Source organism: Sapajus apella, unplaced genomic scaffold, assembly GCF_009761245.1.
Source record: "Sapajus apella isolate SASKATOON/1434 unplaced genomic scaffold, GSC_monkey_1.0 scaffold142, whole genome shotgun sequence".
In the NCBI taxonomy this organism is placed as follows: Eukaryota; Metazoa; Chordata; class Mammalia; order Primates; family Cebidae; genus Sapajus; species Sapajus apella.
Genome location: NW_022437082.1, coordinates 1486097 through 1492500, shown reverse-complemented (window position 1 = coordinate 1492500; position 6404 = coordinate 1486097).

Here is a 6404-nt window from a genome sequence, read left to right as displayed (position 1 = left end):
TGGAGGCTTCTATTCAACCATTTTTTTCCACCTCCCCTATTAATTGATGTCTTAAACCATTCACATTTAAGTGATTGTTGATATAATTGAATTAATATCCACCATATTTGTAACTATTTTCAATTCATTGCCTTGTTCTTTCTCAGGGTTGGTTTTTTTTTTTTTTTTTTTTGGTCAGTTTTTTTTTTTGTTTGTTTGTATTACTCTGTTCTCACACTGCTATAAAGATACTACCTGAGGCTGGGTTATGAAGGAAACAGGTTTAATTGACTCACAGTTCTGCATGACTAGGGAGGCCTCAGGAAACTTACAATCCTGTCAAAAGGCAAAGGAGAAGCAAGCATCCTCTTCACAAGGCAGCAGGAGAGACAGAGAGTGCAGGGGAAATGTCACTTTTAAAACCATCAGATCTCAGGAGAACTCCCTCACTATCATGAGAACAGCATGGGGGAAACCACTCCAAGGATCCAATCACGTCCCACCTGGTCCCTCCCTCGACACGTGTGGATTACAATTTGAGATGACATTTGGGTGGAGATACAGAACCAAACCATATCATTGTTTCTTTGGTTTTTCTTTCTTCCACTCTTTTTCTGCCTTTTCTGGGTTTAAGTGAACATTTTGTGATTTCATTTTCTCTCCTCTCTTATATACTGATTGTACTTATTTGTTTAATTTTAGTGATTTCCCTGGAGTTTGACATATACACTTACAATTAATCTAAGCCAACTTTCAAATAATGCCATACTACCTCCCAGATAGTGCAGGTACCTTATGACAGAGTATTCCCAAGTCTTCCTTGCCCTCCGTAATAATATTGCTGTCATTCATTCACTTATCCATAAACTATAATCACCCAATACATTGTTGCTATTATAGTTTTAACAAACTGTTACCTATTGGATCAATTAAGAATAATAAAAATTGATTTAATATTACCTTCGTTTATTCCTTCTCTAATGTTCTTCCTTTACTTAGGCATAAATAAGTTTCTGATCTTTTCTCTGAAGAACTACTTTTTAACATTTCTTCCAAGGTAGGTCTATTAGTGACAACTTCCCTCAATTTTTTTTTGTCTGAGAAAGTATTTATTTCTCCTTCACTTTTAAAGGATAATTATATTCTATACATACATCCAGGCTGGTAGGTTTTTTCTTTCAACATTTTCAATAGTTCACTCCACCCTCTTCTCATTTGGGTGCTTTCTGAAGAGAAGTCCAATAAAATTTTTATCATTTTTCTCTATGGATAAATTTTTTTCCTCACAATTCTTTCAAGATTTTGTTTTGCCTTTGATTTTCTGCAGTTTGACTATGACATGCCTAGATATAATGTTGTTGGCATTTATCCTGCTTAGTGTTCTCTGAGCTTCCTGGATCTATAGTTTGATGCCTGAAACTAATTTTGGAAAACTCTCAGCCATTATCACTTCAAAGATTTCTTTAGTTCCTTTCTCTCTTTCTTCTCTTTCTAATATTCCAATTATACAACTATAATTGTTCCACAGTTCATGGGTGCCCTGTTACATTTTTTTTTTCATTTCTTTTTCTCTTTGTTTTTCAGGTTGGAAAATTTCTATTGTCATATCTTCAAGTTCATTGATTCTTTCTTCAGCAGAGTCCAGTCAACTAATGAGCCCATTAAAGCTAATATCCGTTTCTGTTACAGTGTTTTTTAATTTCTAGCATTTCCTTTGATTTTTCTTAGAGTTGGCATTGTAAAATGATGCAGCCACTGCAGAAAATAGTATGGCATTTCCTCAAAAAATTTAAACATAGAATTACCATATGACCCAGCAAATCTACTTCTGGGTATATACCCAAAGGAATTGAAAGTAAGGACTCAAACATATTTGTATGCCAATGTTTATAGCAGTATTATTTATAAGATCCAAAAGATAGAAAAAGTCCAAATGTTCATTGGCCGATGAATGGATAAACAAAATGTGATATATATAAACGGAATATTATTCAACCTTTAAAATGAATGAAATTTTGATACATGCAACAACATAGATGCATTTTGAAAACTGTATACTAAGTAAGAGAAACCAGAAACAAAATGCTACATATTATATAATTTCATTTATATGAAATATCCAGAATGGGTAAATCCATAGTCACAGAAAGATTGGTAGTTGCCATGGGGAAGGAGGGGATAGAGAGTGAACATTAATGATTATGGGGTTTCTTTTGGGATGATGAAAGTAATAGGAATTAGATAATGGTGACACAACTTTAACTGAACACTTCAAAATGATCAAATTTTTACTATATGAATTATGCATCAATAAAAAATATGTCTCGAAATGATAAATATATCTTGATATAGATATTTACTATAGAAGGTGTTAAAAACATATCATCTTTTCAAATACTCATTTTAGTTTTATTAACAAGCAAAATTATGTACCATTTTATTATGTTTTGTCAACTTAATATAAATTTAAACTATTCCACATTAGCAAACCTTTCTATGAAAATTTTTTAAAAGAACTGCTGCTACATACAACAACATGAATGCATCTTAAAAATGTAATGTTTAAGAAGAGATCCAGTCACAATGGCTCACACCTATAATCCCAGCTACTAGGGAGGTTGAGATGGAAGGATCACTTTAACCCAGGAGTTTGAGACCAGCCTGGAAAATACAGTGAAATCCTCATCTGAAAAAAAAAAATTAATTAAAACCTATAATGTCTAACAAAAGAAGCTACACTTAAAAACACGGACATGTATTAGTCCTTTTATATGAAGGACAGGCAAAACCAATTTGTGATAATAGGCCTTCAACCACTAATTAACTGTAAAGGAGGTATTGACTGAGTTGGGGCATGAAAGAGCCTTCTGGAGTCTTAGAAATGTTCTACATCTTCATCTGAATGGTGGTTACAAAAATATGCATATATGTATAAAATCCATTTAACTGTACAAGATATGTGTGCACATCACTGTATATGTTATGGTTAATTAAATTTAAAAACAATGTGGTATTGGTGCAAGGATAGACTAATGGAACAGAATAAACAGTCCAGAAACAAAGAGATAAAAAGGGAGATATTTTCATATATGATTACCTAAATGACAACAAAGTCTTTACTGCAATACAGTGGGATAAAGTATGATCTTTTCAATAAATGGTGATAAAATGAAAATATGAATCCTGGCTATACAAAAAAATGGACTTTGACCCCTAACTCACACCATACACAAATCAACTTGAGATAGAACATAGACTTAAATGAGAAAGGCAAAACTATAAAGTTTCTAAAATTAAAAATAGGAGAATATATTCATTATATTAGAATAATCAGAAATTTCTTAAATGCAAAGCACAGTCAGAAAAAACTGATAAATTGGACTTTATAATATTAAGGACTTTTGTTCATCAAAAGATACAATTAAGAGAGCAAAAAGGCAAACCACAGACTCAAAGAATATATTCATGAAATTGACACATATACACATGCATATCCTGTTACAGGTCAATAAGAAAAAGAAATTTCCATGTTAGAATAGTCAAAATATTTGTTCAGGGCCTTTAATAAAGAATATATTTAAATGGTCTATAATCATATAAAAAGATGATTGACATCATTGCTCATTAGAGAAATGCAAACTGAAACCACAATGAAATAGCACTAGACACCCACCAGAATAGCTCACATTAAAGAAGGCTGAAAATATCGAATGTCTACAAGAATACAGAGTACCTCAAATTCGCAAACATTGCTAATGAGACTATAAAGTGGTTCAACAATAATATGGTTTGGCTGTGTCACCACCCAAATCTCATCTTGAATTATAGCTCCCATAATCCTCAGGTGTCATGGGAGGGACCCAGTGGGAGGTAATTGAATCATGAGGGTAGATTTTTCCCATGCTGTTCTCTGATAGTGCTTAAGTCTCACTAGATCTGATAGTTTCATAAAGGACAGTTCCCCCGCACATACTCTCTTACCTGCTGCCAGGTAAGATGTGCCTTTCCTCCTTCTTCACCTTCCACCATGATTGGGAGGCCTCCCCAGCCATGTGAAACTGTGAGCCCATTACACCTCTTTTTCTGTATAAATTACCCAGCCTCAGGTATTTCTTCATAGCAATATGAAAATGGCCTAATAAAAACAACTTTGGAAAAATATTTAGCAGTGTCTACTAAAACTAAATACATACATACATACTCATGACTCAGCAATTCCAATCCTAGGTATATTTCCAAGAGCAATGAGTCCATATGTGCATCAAAAGATATGTAAAAGAATGTTCATAACAGGTTTCTTAAAAGCCCCAAACTGTAAAACAGCCCAAATATTCAGCCACAGTAGAATAGATGAAAAGTGGTATTATATTCATACAAATAAGTTCTACATAACAATAAAAGAAAATGAATTCCTTATACCTAAAGTAACATGGATAAATCTCACAAACAAAATGATGAACAAAAGAACACAAACACAAAAAAGTGCATTCTGTATGCTTCCATTTAAATAAAGTTCAGTAAGTTGGCAAAATTACTTTGGCAAAGAAGAGCTTTCTGGGGTGCTGGAAATGTTTTATATTTTGATGTGTGTGGTAGTTACATGGGTATACACATATGTTAAAATTTTTTGAGCTCTCTACTGAAGTAAAGCTTGACACTGAAGTAGTGTTTTTCACTGTATGTGAAATTATACCTCAATACAAAATTAAATTAAAAGACATATACAAAAATGATTATAGAAGCACTTTTATCATAGTTTCAAATTAGAAACAACACAAATATCATCAGTAGCAGAATAAATCAGTAAATTATAATATATTTATACTGTAGAATGCTGTATAAAAATGAAAAATAACCAACCACTGACATACACAGAAACATAGATGAATCTCAAAGACATAATATTGAGCAAAAGAAGTTGGATTACTTGACCCATAATATTGAGCAAAAGAAGCTGGATTACTTGACCCAGCAATTCCACTCCTAGGGATATATCCAAAAAGGTTGAAAGCAGGGACCCAAGCAGAAAGCTGTACATCAATGTTCATAGAAGCATTATTCAAAATAGCCAAAAATGGAAACCACCAAATGTCGGTCAATACATGAACCAGTAAACAAAATTTGGTATGTCTCTAGAATGGGATGTTATTCAGCCATTAATAAATAATGTATGGATACATGCTATGATATGGGTGAACCTTGAACACATTATGCTAAGTGAAAGAAGCCACACACAAAAGGGCCAACATTGTATGATTCCACTCAAATGAGGTACCTAGAATAGGTAAATTCATAGAGACAGAAAATAGAATGGTGGTTACTGGGGTTAAGGGAAGGGAAATTATTATTTAATCAGTACAGAGTTTCAGTTTGAGATAATGAAGTCGTTCTGGAAATGAATAGTGGTGTTGGTTGTGCAACAACGTGAATATATTTAATACCACTGAATGATACACTCAAAAAGTTTACAGTGGTAAGTTTTATGTTATGTACATTTAATCACAACTTTTTTAAAAAAGTATGTACTCTTTTGCTGGACACAAAAGAGTACAAACTGTATCCTTCCATTTATATGCAATTCCAGAACAGGCAAAATTAATGTATGGTAAGTTCAGGATAGTGGTTGCCTTTGGATGGGGTATTGATTAGAAGGGGGCAACAGGAAATTTCCTAGAGATCTACCTATATCTTGGCCAGGGTGGTACTTACATGGATGTATACATATGTTAAAAAAAAAAAGAAAGAAGAAAAAAAGAAAAAAGAGAGAGAGAGAGAAAGAAAGAAAGAAAGAAAGAGAAAGAAAGAAAGAAAGAAAGAAAGAAAAAAGGAGAAAGGAAGGAAGGAAGGAAGGAAGGAAGGAAAGAAAGAAAGAAAGAAAGGAAAGAAAGAAAGAAAGAAAGAAAGAAAGAAAGAAAGAAAGAAAGAAAGAAAGAAAGAAAGAAAGAAAGAGAAAGAAAGAAAGAAAGAAAAGAGAAAGAAAGGAAGGAAGGAAGGAAGGAAGGAAGGAAGAAAGAAAGGAAGAAAGAAAGAAAGAGTCATGCTGTCACTTTACAGTATATAAATTATATTTCCATTTAAAAAGAAAAGAGGGGGAAATTGTCATTTAAAAGTTGTTTCCATTTTAAAAATCCCTTGCTTATGGAGATTTAGGCTCACCTGGAGGCAGATTGTCTCTTTGAGGAAGTAAGCAAATTTATACCTTTCATTCTCACTGCTGTAAAGCCAGAAGCTCTGCATTTTTCCTGGGAGAACTACGACACACCTGAAACCTGAAGCAGATATTCAGCTTCTTGCCTTGGTCACTCAAAGTGGGTGGGGTAAATCAGAGCTGCGTTTGGGAAGCTTAATTGCTTTTGAGAGTGAAGGGGAACAGGATAAGGGAGAGGGGGCTGTGAATGAACTGAGAAGGAACTGGGCTGGAAGTG